A 17,044-nucleotide genomic window follows, 5' to 3' on the forward strand; every position below is an offset into this window, starting at 1 on the left:
AACACGGCGCGCTGTGATGCACTGTGAGCTTGTAGATCTGCTTTTTTTCAGCACGCAACCAAACATAATGTGACGTGCCTTTTAGTTCTCTCTTCTCCCTAACATTTCAGTCTACTTTTTATTAGTTGACGAAATGGTCAGCATATTTAGTCATAGGTTTTAGTCCTCATATATAGCTTAGTTTTTATTTCGTTTTTACTTAGTTTTCCTCAGTGAAATCGACGAATATTTTTCGACTAAATCAACACTACTGGAGGGAACGGCTGGTTCGAAGTACAGTATGAGTTGCATGCTCCTGTCTGTAGCTGCATGCTCCTGTCTGTAGCTGCATGCTCCTGTCTGTAGCTGCATGCTCCTGTCTGTAGCTGCGTGCTCCTGTCTGTAGCTGCATGCTCCTGTCTGTAGCTGCATGCTCCTGTCTGTAGCTGCGTGCTCCTGTCTGTAGCTGCATGCTCCTGTCTGTAGCTGTATGCTCCTGTCTGTAGCTGCGTGCTCCTGTCTGTAGCTGCATGCTCCTGTCTGTAGCTGCATGCTCCTGTCTGTAGCTGCGTGCTCCAGTCTGTAGCTGCGTGCTCCTGTCTGTAGCTGCATGCTCCTGTCTGTAGCTGTATGCTCCTGTCTGTAGCTGCGTGCTCCTGTCTGTAGCTGCGTGCTCCTGTCTGTAGCTGCATGCTCCTGTCTGTAGCTGTATGCTCCTGTCTGTAGCTGCGTGCTCCTGTCTGTAGCTGCATGCTCCTGTCTGTAGCTGCGTGCTCCTGTCTGTAGCTGTATGCTCCTGTCTGTAGCTGCGTGCTCCTGTCTGTAGCTGCATGCTCCTGTCTGTAGCTGCATGCTCCTGTCTGTAGCTGCGTGCTCCAGTCTGTAGCTGCGTGCTCCTGTCTGTAGCTGCATGCTCCTGTCTGTAGCTGTATGCTCCTGTCTGTAGCTGCGTGCTCCTGTCTGTAGCTGCGTGCTCCTGTCTGTAGCTGCATGCTCCTGTCTGTAGCTGTATGCTCCTGTCTGTAGCTGCGTGCTCCTGTCTGTAGCTGCATGCTCCTGTCTGTAGCTGCATGCTCCTGTCTGTAGCTGCGTGCTCCAGTCTGTAGCTGCGTGCTCCTGTCTGTAGCTGCGTGCTCCTGTCTGTAGCTGTATGCTCCTGTCTGTAGCTGCGTGCTCCTGTCTGTAGCTGCATGCTCCTGTCTGTAGCTGCATGCTCCTGTCTGTAGCTGCGTGCTCCAGTCTGTAGCTGCGTGCTCCTGTCTGTAGCTGCATGCTCCTGTCTGTAGCTGTATGCTCCAGTCTGTAGCTGCATGCTCCTGTCTGTAGCTGCATGCTCCTGTCTGTAGCTGCATGCTCCTGTCTGTACTCTGTAGCTGCATGCTCCAGTCTGTAGCTGCATGCTCCTGTCTGTAGCTGCATGCTCCTGTCTGTAGCTGCATGCTCCTGTCTGTACTCTGTAGCTGCATGCTCCTGTCTGTAGCTGCATGCTCCTGTCTGTAGCTGCGGGTGTTTTGGCTGCTCTGAGTGACAGACAGTAGTAGGGGGTGGATGTGTTGATAGGTTCTGATGGCACGGCTAGGCTGGATGTTTATTTAGAGGATTCACTGTGGAGTGAAGGGGTGGTTTATTTATGGTTTTGGACTATACTTTGAAGAGATTCAACAGGACGCACCGCTGTAGGGGAATTTCCTTGTGTTCCTTGAGGTTTTTGTTGTTGTATCCACATACAGTATAATCCTCTTTGAGGGGACCAGAAGTCAAAGAAAGTCAAAGAAAACGCTCTGTTAATAAATGATTGTGCGGACCATCTCTTTTTCTTTAGGGCGTGCGTGCGTTAGTTCGACCCTAATCTGAATTCAGGAGCAGGAGGACAATATTCCCATGCTGACTCTACCTTAGTCAGCTCCAGGTCAGCTTCTTATTGCACAAGTCTGCAGAAAGGTGCGTGCGTGCACGTTGTGTGAGTGAGATAGTGAGTCTTCAAAAGTGTTGTCTTTGTAGTTGTTCCGGTAGGTTGTTCCTTCTGCTGACAGAGGGTTTTGTGCTGTGAGAGGGTTTTAACACAGTAGTTTGTCCTCACAAAGTGTGTGTGTGTGTGTGTGTGTGTGTGTGTGTGTGTGTGTGTGTGCGCACAACGTTGTGCATGCGTGCGTGTGCGTGGTGTTTTATTTTAAAAACACAATTGTGAAACATAGCCAAGTTAGATAATTCACTGATAATGTTTCCAGTCATACGGTTCACTGCAGCTCAACAGTGTGTGTGTTTACGTGTGATTCTATATGATCAGTGGTTTACTCCACTACATTTATTTGAAAACATTAGTTACTTTGATTATTATTACAAAACGTACATTAAACTTCAGCCCTATATACATTTTGCCCATTTGAAAATCGAGCTTGTAGATCGGCTAGTACTTTCAAAACATGTTTATACATTTTGAAAACTTGAAATGGGACATCCTGCACAATGAGTACTTTTACTTTGGGTACTTTAAGTACATCTTGAAGCCAATACTTCTGTACTTTTTACTCAAGGACCTTTACTTGTAAGTGTCTGTGATTGTGTAAGAGAGTGTCCTCCTACCTGCATGGCATGCATGATGAAAACAGTGCTAATGGCATGGGGTCCATTGTGTTGTTGAAGTGTACCAGACAGCAGACAAACAGGTTGGACACACAGTCACACTGACACAGTGTCTGTACCTTCCCACGCACTGCTGCTGGTTCATCCATTGTGTGTGTGTGTGTGTGTGTGTGTGTGTGTGTGTGTGCTATATATATATATATATATCAGAATTTTGGCTAGTCTAATTCAAAGCCTAAGTATATAATCTTGATTATTTATTTTATATTTTCAAATGTGAACACGTATTTTATTTCCTTATATTGGTCTCGTCGGCGATGGAATGTCTCATCCAGTGGTGGATGATGATGCTATAATGGTTTCCATGGGAACAGGTGACCCCAGTGAACCGTTCCTTGTTGTCCTGTTAATGACATGTAGTTATGCAGCACGAGCACTCTGCTACACACACACACACACACACACACACACACACACAGCTATACACAGAGCCAAACCAGACCGGCCAGGGGAGAAAAGTCCCTTATCGGAACATCACTTTGTTCGTCCTGAGTTCAGGAACACGCTGTGTGTGTGTGTGTGTGTGTGTGTGTGTGTGTGTGTGTGTGTGTGTGTGTGTGTGTGTGTGTGTGTGTGTGTGTGTGTGTGTGTGTGTGTGTGTGTGTGTGTGTGTGTGTGTGTGTGTGTGTGTGTGTGTGTGTGTGTGTGTGTGTGTGTGTGTGTGTGTGTGTGTGTGTGTGTGTGTGTGTGTGTGTGTGTGTGTGTGTGTGTGTGTGTGTGTGTGTGTGTGTGTGTGTGTGTGTGTGTGTGTGTGTGTGTGTGTGTGTGTGTGTGTGTGTGTGTGTGTGTGTGTGTGTGTGTGTGTGTGTGTGTGTGTGTGTGTGTGTGTGTGTGTGTGTGTGTGTGTGTGTGTGTGTCCTTGTCTTCATTTTAATGAAGACAAGGGGATCTCTCCTGTATTAACTGCTTCATTCAAGGCCAGGCCAGTTTATTCAGAAACTTGGGGTGTGAATGCATTCCTACATTCCAGCCTGTCTCCTTACGCATGGTCACCCATACTCCCCCAACACACACGTACCCACACACACATACCGTACACAGTCACTTTCCGGCTTTCACAGAATGTGCTGATCTTTGTGTTCACTTTAGTTGAGTGTAACAACACTGCTCTAAAACTTTATAAAGTAACAATTAGAGTATGTGGGAAGGTTTGAGAAATAAAATGTGTGTGTGTGTGTGTGTGTGTGTGTGTGTGTGTGTGCGCGTGATGGTGTCTGTTGAAAAAGGAAATGAGATAAGAGTGAAGAAAGCAGGACACGTAGTGCAAGAGTGTCACTGCTGCTGATACTGCTTTGATTTGTTACCACGTTGCCTTCCTTTTCGAGCAGTACTTCTTTACATGGAGTCTGTGGGCCCCCAGGGGCCCCCATCTTAATCCAGACCCACTTACAGTAAGTGAGAACAACACATGGTAATGGTAATACATCAAATACATAGTGATCCAGAAGCATAAGCAAGCTATGAACCCAACATCTGCCAGTAGAATATTTGTACAGTGAATCTGTATAGAGTATACACTATGGAGTGCTATGTCTACATGCAATGCTATCTAAATGATATAAGTTTAGCCTTCGCATACGTCTGTAAGGTCGTCGAGGCTATAGGGCAAGTTCTAAGGCAAGTGCTACGGGCTAAGATGGAGTCTGAAGAGATGGGTTTTCAGACTACGGCAGAAGATTGGGAGTGAGTCTCTTTCCATTGGAGCCAGAAGGCTAAATTAAATTAAAGAGGGTGATTATCACTGATGTAGAAGTTGGAAGGCTATCTGCAGGTGCACTGTGTGCTGTGTTATCCCTCCAAAGGTCTTTGATAAAGGCCAGGGCAGAGCTGCTAGGGAGGAACAGGAGATTAGGGTTGACAAAGCCTTTTTGTGAATCTGTGTGTGTGTGTGTGTGTGTGTGTGTGTGTGTGTGTGTGTGTGTGTGTGTGTGTGTGTGTGTGTGTGTGTGTGTGTGTGTGTGTGTGTGTGTGTGTGTGTGTGTGTGTGTGTGTGTGTGTGTGTGTGTGTGTGTGTGTGTGTGTGTGTGTGTGTGTGTGAGAGACTTCAGGTCACCAGCAGTATTGCAGCTGTGTTAACGGACATACATAGAGAAACACACAGCCAGTTATTGGAGCGGTGCACGCCGCTCAAAAAACGGTATCCTGTAACAGCATAATGCTGTAGAAGTCTGTATTACGGTGTATAGTACATCCACCAGCTGGCCAATTTGATCTCCACTCGGAAATATCTCTTTGCTGGTGTCATCATGAAAGTCACTGTGTACGCGTGCATTGTGAAAACGAAACAATGGGCTAATGACCTGCTCGCGCTGACAGACGTTCTGCTCACTGCAGATATCATGTGCCAAGTCGGTCCCTTCAGCGAGAGCCCGTTTCCACACCTGAGAGCGTGCCCAGAGGGACTGATTTCAATTAGTTAAACCCTGCCATGTGTCGTTGAGTGATTTATCCTCAGGAAAGGAGGAGGAGGTTTTCCCTGGGCATGCGAAGGCGGAATTGCTCGCGCACACAGTGGTGGAAAAAAGTACTCAAATGTTTGATATGTTGATATAGAAATACTCTGGTACAGGTAAAAGTCCGGACTTCAAAATGTACTACTTTATGTGCTGGAAAAGTACACACGTATTGGAATCAAAATGTACCAAAAGGAAAACTGGTCATTGTGTCTGTATGTATTAAAATTTAGGGATGCACCGAAATTTTAATTCTTGGCCGAAACCGAATACCGAATATAGGAAACAGTTGGCCGAACCGTACCTTAAAGCTACCTGATTTATGGCAAAATAAATGGTTATGGCAAAACTTAACTTAAATAATACTCACTATTATGGGCCCATAAAACATTTATTCAGCCCTTTTGAATGCATTAATTGCATACACTATTCGGTGATATATTTTATGCCTATTCGGGCCAAAACCGAATAGGCCTAAAATGAATTTTTTGCCATTTTCTGCCGAACATTTTCTGCGGCTGAATCACTAGCATCACTAGTTAAAATAGTATGTTTATACAGAGTAAGTACAGAATATATAATCTCTCAATCACCTGGTAATGACTGTGACACAGTCCTGTATCTGAAAGGTCAGAAATGCAGTCCTTGCAACCACAATGTTTCCAGCCAGACAGGTCTAGTCCAGAATGCCACTTAAGCACTATATACTTTGTTGTACAACAAATAGCAAAGATTGTTGACCTACAAGCTTGTAGATGTTTGGAAATTTTTAAAGATTTAGAAAGCTTTTGCCTATAATGCCATGTTGAAAGTGGTTATCACTTAACATACCTACACCCGCACAGTATAATTGGTATGGAGTTTAACTGAATATCGCTGTTTTAGTATCCTCACTTAACCCATTAACCTGAGTTTGATTCTACAAATGTTATGTTATGGTTATGGCAAAACTTTACTTAAATAATAATCACTATTATGGATCCATAAAACATTTATTCAGCTCTTTGAATGCATTAATTGCATACACTATTCGGTGATATATTTTCTGCCTATTTAGGCCGAAACCGAATAGGCCGAAAATGCATATTTAGCCATTTTCTGCCGAATATTTTCTGCGGCCGAATATTCGGTGCATCACTATTAAAATTGTTTTGAAAATGGCCGATCTACAAGCTCACAATGCGTCGCGTCGCACAGATGCGCTGTATATTTACAGCATGACGCAACAATGTAGTGTGCAGGCAGGGAGGGGGGGGGTTAGCCTTCTGAACTCCACAAAGCACAAAGACACACATTCACCCACTGCTGTGAGCGGGCATCAACACAGTGTGGTTTATATACAGTAGACGAGATTAGCTCACCCTGAACTCACTTTACTTAATATGCATGTGGTCACAGATTCACAGACACACAGACACACACACACACACACACACACACACACACACACACACAGAGTAATTCTTTCATTCCTGAGTATGGAGGCCTTCAGAGGTTTTGTGAAGTCATGCCATACGGCAGATGGCTCGGCCAGATGTTTCATATTACCTGCTCATAACTGTCCTCACTGTGCAGAGGAATATAAGATATATATCCCCCGCTTTGATCACAGAGCACGTAGGAACCATCAGCAGCATGCACATGTCGTCAAGTAGACGGCCCTACTCGCGCATTGCTGTAGCAAAGGTCAATTTGTACACCAAATAGCGTGCCAGCTAAACTCTGCGACCAGGAAGTGAGTTATGGGTTCCCTTGTCAGATTTGCCAGTGTCACACTATATATTATATTTCGTTCAAGACATTAATATCGCGACACTAACCGTTTTCTTTTAGTGATATTCATTGGGTGTGTGTATTAAAACATCAAGTGCTTTGATTTGGGTGTAGTTTGTTGAGAAAAACGTGAATATCATAAGACTCTGTTGTTTGTTTGCTACTGAGCTTCTTTTCTTTAGCCAAAACCCAAATGCAGGGATTCCACTGGAAATCTGCTGTCGGGACGGGAACCCATGGCGAAGTTAACTTCCGGGTTGGCCTGCAAAGAGACAGCTTCCCTGCAGTGCTCTCAGTAAAACTACTTTCCTTTGTTATCGTTTCCAGCTTGTGATTGGGTGAGACGGGCCAGTCAGTGGGTTATAGGGAGCGCTCATGTGTTCATAGGGGGGGACGAGGATTTACTATTCTCTGCCTAACGGGTCTGAGTCGGCTTCAAAGGGAACTTCGCAACGTTCGGCAACTCGCTCGCTTTAGCTTGCAAGGTGGTGTCTGACGTGGCTCAAGTTCGCTCGAGAGACGGCACCCCTCGTGCAAAAGTCCCTCCCTTCATGGGGAGAAAAATTGTCGCATTTCAGAGAGGTGACATATGAACGACGGCTGAAAAGAACTAGTATGAATGAGGGAAGATAAATGACAGAAGAGTGCGAGAATAGGGGTGCAAGTGAACCAAACTATTTGAATTAAATACAACTGTGGGGTTTTTCTGTGTTTTTGTGCGACACTGTTGTATGCCGAAGTAATAGGGCTCAAGTGATTATCAGACCTAATGGTTTGTTTATTTTTTTTAAATACGTGCTTCTGAATTATATCAATTTAGTAATTGGTTGAATAATCGCTTAGAAAATGAACAGTCTTTGCAGTCCTAAGAGAGAGACATAGAGGGGGAGAATGGAAAACAATAACCAACCATACAAATTGCGGTGGAGAGAAATATGTAGGCCTACCATGCAGTACATTATATATTGTCACGCTAATTAGGGTGGATTCGTGAGCCCTTTAAAGTCTGTTCCCCCATGGGGTGTTATTCCATATTCCATTATCCCGCCTAAACCCCTTTTTTGATTGCTATAGCCACAGCTAAGACACTCTCCCAGAGCCTCCTTTGAAGATGCCATTTAGCTTCGCCTCTGTCCGTATCGCAGCTGGCTCCCTGCAGAGAGGATAACGTGCCCTCTCGCTCTGCTCATACTTTCACAGTGGTGGAAAGTAACCAAGTATATTTACTTAAATACTGTGCTTAAGTACAATTTTGAGGTCTTTGTACTTTACCTGCATGGGTACTTTATTTACTAGTTACTTTGTAGATTTTGAATTCAATTGTTACAAAACATATAGTAGCCACTTCAGCCCTATGTACATTTCGGCGAGTTGAAAATAACCGATTGGAAACATTTGAAACATTCTGCCTAACGATTACTTTCTGCTTTTGGTACTACATTGTGATACCACTGCTTTTGCACTTTTACTCAAGTACATTTTGAAATCCTCACTTCTACTTGTAACGGAGTAGTTCTACATATTGACAAGTATTGATACTTAAGTAAAACATTTGAGTACCTTTTCCACCACTGCCTCTTTCACCATCACTGATCCTTCTTGCACTGCATCTTTTTATGTTCTGGTAATGCCTTTTCATTGGGTTCCTCTCCTTTCCTTGCACTGAGGAAGTAGGGCAATACACAGTAAATATAGCCTATACATAGTATATACTTTCGTCAAGGACGAATTATGGCTTGTGCCACGTGCACAGGGGCCCTGAGCCAATGGGGAACCTTGGATTCAGAATGTACTCAAAGTTACGTTTCCTACAATGGCCAAAACATCTTGAAAACATATAGCGACAAACTAGATACCTGAGCACTTTGAGCTGCGGATTAAAAATTAAGAAATTGGCCCTGTGCACAAAAATGAAAGCCCCCCCGACCCCCAAACATGTATGTTACCCCCATAACTATGCATCCCTATTCTGGGGGGCGAACATTTGGCCAAAGTTGTTGATTCACTATCTCGATTTACAATGTAAAGCAAGCTTGTAGATCGACTGTTTCCGTCGAAGAGATTTGGTGTAGAGGGAAATGCTAGCGAACCGGCGGACCCGTGTCAACCAAGTGTATAGAGTTATGTAACCATTATTTTCCTTCCTTCACTTTTTATAGAGCTAATGTAAGTCCCTATAGTCTCTGTCCCCCACCACCACTTTCTCCAACTTTGGCCTTCGAACACATTCAGAATGTACAGGTATGTCCTATATCACAAGTAACGACAACAAACGGAATGAGTCGCACTCTTTCATCCGAGCTCTCCAACTCCTTCCCATCTCGCCTGCAGCTCTCTCCGTATACAGTGCGTTGCTTCCCTGCTGTCCCCCCAGCAGTTTTTATATTCTGCTCTTATGTTTCGTCTCTGTTATGTAGAATAAGAACAGAGCACTCAGCAACGCGGGCGTGTCGGGGGAGCCATGAAAGCCCTGTTGTTCATCACTTCGCTTTATGCTGCCTGTCTACGACACCTTGTTCTCAGGACCTCGAGGGGCCCGGGGGCAAAACGGCTTGTCTTGAAGCTTACCCGTTTTTAGTTGGGGTTTTTTATGCCACCAATGCATTTTCTCACCTATATACTGTAATTAACCTACAGCATCGTTTCACAACCAGTGGGTCAGGACACATTTGTGTGTCGCGGACACATTTTTATGGGTCCCTTTATTTTCCTTTATTTTGCTTTTAATATTATTATTTAAAAAAACATTTCCCAAAAAAAGCTACATTTCATGCAAATTCAATGATTTGGTTCAGTAATTCCATGAAGAAATAAAATCAAAATAACCATAAATTAGAAAACAAATGTTTAAGTAGGCTAGTACTGAAAATAGCACTGTGAGAATGTAGATCTGCTATTTTCACTAGTCCCAGAGAGACTCTTTTGGGTCTACCGCTATAACCCTAACCTAGCATTCTCTTCACACCTAAAGGTGTCCTTATTCTGAGAGATGAAGGGAGAATGCTGCATGAAGCGCAACCCGTTCTCTGTTAGCAGAAGCAGGGCCTTGTTGTTCAATCTTTCTTGTGAAAAGCAAATTCTGTGGTGGTGTACAATTGTGGTTCGTGGCCATTTTCTTCAGCGTGATTTATTTTTTTATATATATATACTGAACGAGATCTCCAGAGAATTCCCGTTTGCTGAGGTTCTCATGCCTTCTAAATAACCACAGCTATAGTCCCATGTGGGCATCCTTTTCATATAAACATGTTTTGAACCATGCCTAGTTTAGACTCTGTCGTGCGACGTAGTATAAATTGATCCTAAGAAGAATGCCCTAGCTCCATCACATATAGACTATGTAGGCTAAGCCAGGCATGCCACTGTTTATCTCTGGTACATACAGTACAATGAATCAGACCAGCCTAGCTGTCTCTGGGCATAAAGACGGCAGTGTTTGAATGGTGTGCTAATGGTGCTCGGCCAGTGGCTTCCTGCATTAGGGCTTAAATTGAGTTAAAGCATTAGAGTCCACCGCACAGTAAACCACTATTCTAGATACGCATAGAGATGCACAGAAATACACACACACACACACACACACACACACCAATCTTATAGTTATCGTCCAGAGTTTAACTAAAAGGATATTTCTTAGTTTTCTTTGTTTATGATTTTGCACAATCTCAAAGTTCTTGTCAAATCACTAAGACATTTTAAATCAGCACTTATGGTTACTGAGAAATGTCCATGAAGCTTCTTAGCTTCTTCCAGTCTGTTTTGACACCATGGTGATCGGGTGAACCTTAACGACACGTGTTATACCATATTAGCGTCATCATGGGACCCATATCGGGAGGATTCAGGGAGGCTATAAAAGGCTACTCATGCCAAGCAGGGCCTGCACCCGCCTCACTCTTTGTATGCCCCAGCTGTTGGCAGCATGTTGCTTGTTGCTGTCCTTTCACTCTGATTCACTCCCCTTTGAAACAGGTTGAGTCAAAAGGGAGCCGTCTTGTTTACAGAGTAGGAGCTTACCGGTGTCTCTGGCTGGGCATAACAGGGTTTCACCCAAGGAGATGGCAGAATGAGATATACTGATACCAACATGGCACACCTGGTGTCAGTGGGCACAGCGTGCGTGTACCAAATTTGAACTTTTTTGGACACGGACACGTGCGTGCGTGCATGCTGCGTGTCCTACAATTTCTGTAGGACGCTCGTGTGCATCATACAGACATTGTCTATTCAGCGCTAATGTGTGTAGTGTGAGTCAGACGACACATGCTCACTTTGCTCAGAGTTCCAGCTGTGAATCTGCCTCCTTGTTCCCCACAGCTCAACATTCAAGACATCAGCACTGTTCACGTGTAGTGATTCTCAACATTTGCACCTTTTGGTGTTTTAAAGCATTATGTTATACTGTACTTTAGCTATTGAAAATTAGCGTTGGCTATACAAAAATAGCAGATATACAAGCACGTCGTCGCTTTGTGCCTTTCTGCGAGCTTGTACATCTGCTATTTTTTAACATTTAAAAACAAATCATGAAAGTTTGAGAACTACTGATTTATAAGGCATTTGTAGAATCAAAAATAGCTCTCGTGTTGCATCGCAACTGTATGGAACTGGGATGAACTCTACTGTACGTGCTGACCCACTGGCCCAAACACACACACATGTATAATACTGTACCTCCACCCTTATTATATATATATTTTTATATATTTTTTTATTAATTTTTCACACATGAAAATATTATACACATTTTTACAAACATTTTTCGAACATTTTTTTTCCCCCTTTTTTCCCCCCCTCCCCTCCCCCCAGAGTTCACGCTCTGAAAGAGCCACAACCCCGGTATCTTGCACCATATGAAAATAAAAGGTGTATACAAATATACATAGACATAATAGAATAATAGAAGTATTCAAAGAAATAATAATAATAAAAATAAAATATATATATATATATATAAATATAAAATAATAATAATAAAATAAAATAAAACAATTACAGTAGGGTCAGTGTAACAAGTTAAGGATTGTTGATGTCAGCCGCGTTCATCCTCTCAATGTATGTCAAAAAAGGTTGCCAAATGGTGTAGAATTTTAAGGCACCGGCGTACCCTCTTGTGGAGTAGCGAATCTTTTCCAATGTCAGATGATGTAAAACATAATTAATCCAAGATTTAAAGGTTGGTGGTATTTTCTCCTTCCATTTAAATAGTATTTGCCACCTAGCCAAAAGAGATGCGAAGGCTTCTTGTTTTGCCAGCTAAGATGTAGATCTTGGGAAATATATTCTAATATTCTTAGGTTGACAGGGATAAATGCATACAGTACTTACAGTACTACATTTTTTTCTGTTTCATTGCCTATGTTTCGGAGCGTGGAATCATGCGAATCACATGAGATGAATCCATATAGCCTACAGTACGAGCGGGTGCACACGTATACAGAGAGGAACAAAGGGGTGATTGTTGGGATCTGACATGTCACCGTCTTGAAATGGAAAGGTTGGCATGGGCAGAGCTCTTAGAATTGATGACATTTTGGTTTATCTGAAGGTCAAATGAAGACATTCTATCTCTCTGCATGTTGATCCCAACCAGACAGACAGTGACATTTTGATCATGCGCCTTCCAGAAGCTGAGGAGAATGCACTTGTGCTAAACACAGAATTAATGTTCTGTCTTGAAATCCCTGCATCTTTCTTTTTAATCCTCTTCCTCTTTGTCTCCAAATGTAGTCATTACGTCAATTCCCAAGACCCCTTGTATTGTAGTCACAGTGGATGTCTTCTCAGCACCTCAAGCTGAACCCAGACAAGACTGAGCTTCTGTTCTTCCCAGCTAAGTCCTGCCCCATGCAGGAGAGAACTATTCCCATAGACAGCGCCTTGGTGTCGTCCTGGACAGTCAGCTCTCATTCAAAGCGCACATTACAGCGGTCACTCAATCCTGTAGGTTTGCACTCTATAACCTTCGAAGGATTAGACCCTTCCTCACCCACGCAGGAGTCAGCCCAGTCATATAAAAACTTGACTAATGTAACTCTCTCCTTACTGGCCTGCTGGCACGTGTCACAGTGCGACGCGTTGTGAGCATGTAGATCTGCTGTGTTTGGCGCGCAACATGGCACGCCACCACTCATAAATCAGGCATTATTAGGTAATAAATCTGTCTGGTCTCTTGTATACCGGTAGTTGTGTCCAGTTCAGACTGGCAGAGTATAACCCTGACAGCTCGCTGGAACTATTGGTTACTATGTATAACAGTATAAATGTATTTGTGGAAAAGCAATCTGAGAATCCCAACGTCAAATATTCGGGGAAACAGCGGCCCCTGTTGTTCCTCAACAGTCTGTCTTGAGAGACTAGTGGAAAAGAGACCCTTTGGTTGTATGGCTGTACAGCCTGTAAACCCAACAGCTGCGCTGTTTGTGTGAAACAAGCTGAAACCCTTTACTTGTACTTTCTTTGCATGGTAAAAGCTGTGACTTTACTGTCGATTCTGGAATGGACAGACGTGGGAATGTCCACACACACCCAGAGACAAAAGAGGGTACCGGTATATTTGCATGGGATTCAGTCAGACCTGAGGGCGACAGACATAGGCCTGTCAGGTCCTGCCCTTCCCTGAGATGGCTCAGTTCTTACAGTAGAGAGCAGTTTATACCTTCCTGAGGTCATTACCTCATCAATCATAATTAATGAGACGCGGCTTCTCCATCAGAGACGTGGACGAGCTTAAAATAGAATGTGGTCATTTGGCATATTTTTGGGTTCTATACGCTGCTAAATCCTGGGTGTTAACTGAACTCTGAGAGGGTGCGAATAAATGTGTATATTTTTACTTTCTCAGAGTTAAATGAACTATCAGGGTTTTGCAGTGTACGTCCCACTTCCTGTTATGTTTGTCATGTCTGTAATGTCTGTGCATAATGTACAGTGCATGCTTTACAACTATGATCTGTTTTCTCTCTGTCATTCTCTTTTAGTTCTCTCTTTCTATTTCCTTCTATCTCTCTTTCTCTGTCGCTGCATGTCTCTGTCTCTCTCTTTCTAAGACTGCTGGAGGCTGGTCTGGTCCCCCCCTATAATTTCCAAGGGTCACCCAAGGGACTGCTTGCCTCACTCCCATACACACCAGCTAGCAATGAATAGATTTATTGGCCTGTTTTGAGACTGCATATGAACGCAGCAGCCAGCAGCACACTGGATCACCCATCTGTGTTGTGTCTCTGTAGTTAGTTTTCACTATGTCAGCCTAGTGGTTATAGTGTCCGCCCTGAGACTGGGAGGTTGGGGTTCGATCCCCGGCCGGGTCATACCAAAGACTAAAAATGGGACCCAATGCCTCCCTGCTTGACACTCAGCATCAAGGGTTGGATTGGGGTGTAAGTCCCTGCGACATACTAGCGCCATGTCCAGGGGGTGTACTTGTACATCAAGCTGCTTCACGCTACAGAAACAGGAGATAGGCTCCTGCCCTATGGGCCTCATGGCTCGGCAAGGCTACTATGTCAGCCTATTAAGCTGAATGAGACAAGCAGCAAAACGGCTTTCCCACCCAGAAACCCAACTCCTCTTATATGCTACGAGGATGAAAGAGGGTCCTCCATTTTCAATTCATCAGAACATTTAAAGACCAAATACACACTTCTATGAAAAAAAGGAAATCATTAGTTAAAGAAAGTATAAAGAATTGCAGCCACCCGGAAGTGCAGTTTTGAAGGCGTCTAGGGATTCACATTTCTGAATGGCTGTTGGTAGGGCGTTCCACATTTTAGTGGCATAGGAGCGAAATTAATGTAACCCCTTGTTTGAGCCGAATCTGGGTTGCACGTGGTTTGTTGAACTCCCTCTGGTGTTGTCAGTGTAGTGTGGACTTGTGAGTGTAGCGTGGACTCATTGTCAGCTCTGTAGCAGTGGCCGGCAAACTGTGTTCTTCTGGATCGGACTAGTGAAGAAACACGGGGAAGGTTGCCGTATATTAGATTAGTCGATGGGTGGCTCTTCCAAGACAGATTTTGCGCTGTCATTAGAAGGCGGTGTAAGTGCCATCCAACCGTTTCTCTAGTTTCTTTGAAAGTGTCCATGTCTTGGAGCCATAGAGTAGAATCGGCTCAAAGGTCGTCCTAAATATTTTTACTTTTAACATTTTACTAAACTGGGATGACCAGAGATTATGCATGTCATTGCAGGCTGATCAGGCCATACCCTTCCTAGTTTGAAAGTCCTTTTGGGAAGAAGATATATATGAACCCAAATACTTGTAGTCATCAACCTGTGTCAGAGGAGTGTTGTTAAGTTTTTTTATAATGTGGTTATTGTTGGATTTGCATATATTTACGTATTCAGTTTTGGTCTCGTTGAGATAAAGACCAACACAGTTGGAGGCCTGCTCAAGAGACTGAAGGAGAGCCTGAGCAGTATTCCAATGATTGACTGATAAGCGCGATGTCATCAGCGAAGTCAGTGTCGGTTAGGTACAGTATCTGTCTAGGTATCTAGCAGGATGACGAGAGCTTCTCCTAGGGTTCAGTTGGTAGGTCTTATCATTGATAGTATCAACTGACATACGAAGAACATACAGTAGAGTGGCCAGACACTGAAACCCTAACTGCTATTGATTGATTGGTTGATTGTTTGACCCGGTGTTTGGGAGCCAGTGTTGTAGACAGTTGCCCATTGCAAGTCGCTGTACTCTCACTCTGTCCTCTGAGCCGTCCCACCATAATAATCCCACGCATAATGAGGCAGAGTTTAGTTCAGGCCAGTTCTAGGTGTGAAGTAAGGTGAAGCAGTAACCTGACCAGTTTGTTTAGACAGGTCTGGAGCCTTGTTTTTACTGCCTTTGTGGTGCTACAGTACCATGAGGTGCATCATGGTAGCTGACCTACTGTAAGGAGGAGATCTTGCTCCAAAATCTTGTTCTTTGGTTGACTTTGCTGATTGCTTTTGTTGGCGTTTTTTTTCTCCTCCACTGGACAGATTGTCCTCTAAAACACAACTCCGGTAGCGATGAAAAGAAAAGGTTAGTGTCTTACTCTTGCCTGGTTGCATGCACCATCAGTGTGTGAATGTGTTCAGAAACATAATGTGTGTGTGTGTGTGTGTGTGTGTGTGTGTGTGTGTGTGTGTGTGTGTGCGCGTGTGTGTGTGTGTGTGTGTGTGTGTGTGTGTGTGTGTGTGTGTGTGTGTGTGTGTGAATGCGCATTTGAGTGGTCTGGGGAAAGTGCTGTCCATTTAGTGTTATTGGTTTGTGTGCTAAGAGTGGTATCACACTATCACTTCAGATCAGGTTTGCCAACTTTCCTGGCTGAGAGAAACCAGAGGCCCTGCAAAATCCTGACTGTTATAATCTAACTATGAGAATGGACCCCAAAAAATATAGAAATTGAACTGAGGGTCAATTTTTACACTGAGCAGTCAAGGTTAGCCCAGATACAGTGGTGGAAAGTAACTATACATTTACTTAAATTGTAATTGTACAAAGTACAATTTTGAGGTACTTATACTTGTACTTTCCAAACTCCAACACTTAGAAAAAAATCACATGCAAGGAATTTCTTGACAGGAAATAGCTCATAAAATAAAATGTTTATGAAACAAACATTTTGCAGATAGAAAGAGGATAATTCAAGCTTTCCCTACAGCTGCAATATTGGTGATTTTAACGTTGTTTAATATAATTAGAGAGGACTTTTCTGTTTGGATGAATGGGCTGCCTATGGGAAGTAGAACCTAGGTAGCACCTTGCTGGCAAGATGGCTGTGGTTACCAACTCACTTTCTGTGTGGAGTTTGCATGTTCTCCCCGTGTCCCCTAGAACCCTCACAAAAACATGCCGTAATCCTGGTCTCTAAAACTACCTCCCACTGATGGAGGGGAAAGGAACTGGTCGGAATAACGTGTCCGGCTACGTCCGGCCGGGGAAATTCCCCTCTGTCAGGTGAAAAGAAGCAGCTTGGACTCCTCATGCATAGAAGGAGACATGAGGTCAGTCCGCTGCCCCCCCAGTTTGGCAGAGGAAGTGTAGCGCCCAGGATTACATTAGATAATTGGCACTGGGTGATAAGAAAAACTGGGTTACAAAATCGTGGGATAAAAATTTAGAAAAAAAAAAATAATACCAGCCAAATTACAAAAAGTCACCAAATGGACACGGTTTAGCCTATATATCATTTTAATCAAGATTGGGAAAGCGACAC

General features: G+C 43.7%; 1 protein-coding gene across 2 annotated transcripts in view; it reads left to right on the plus strand.

Moving 5' to 3' along the window:
- The window catches only part of nhsl3 (NHS like 3), a 53,862-nt gene that overhangs the window by 15,294 nt on the left and 21,524 nt on the right, over window positions 1–17,044 (plus strand). The gene's annotated exons all lie outside the window — the stretch shown is intronic.

Source organism: Protomyctophum bolini (assembly GCF_963924005.1).
Source record: "Protomyctophum bolini genome assembly, chromosome: 17".
NCBI classification, from domain to species: Eukaryota; Metazoa; Chordata; class Actinopteri; order Myctophiformes; family Myctophidae; genus Protomyctophum; species Protomyctophum bolini.